This window comes from Solanum pennellii, chromosome 2 (assembly GCF_001406875.1).
Source record: "Solanum pennellii chromosome 2, SPENNV200".
NCBI lineage: Eukaryota > Viridiplantae > Streptophyta > Magnoliopsida > Solanales > Solanaceae > Solanum > Solanum pennellii.
Genome location: NC_028638.1, coordinates 5730576 through 5730844, shown reverse-complemented (window position 1 = coordinate 5730844; position 269 = coordinate 5730576).

Here is a 269-nt window from a genome sequence, read left to right as displayed (position 1 = left end):
GTCTCGTTCCAAAACACTTAGAATTCTGAAATTTGGGTACTGAAATCGACTCTCTGAACTTCGTAACGGAATGGCAGGACGGACCGTCGCAGACACGACGGACCGTCACAGACACTTTTGTGGAATTGAGTCTCTGAACTCTGTGACGGAGCAGCAGGACGGACCATCGCAGGCACGACGGGCCGTCACAGGCTGCGTAATCCCAGGCCGGGTCGGATTTCTGTTAAGTAATTTAAGGGGCGTTTTGGACTATTCCTGCTTTAATTATA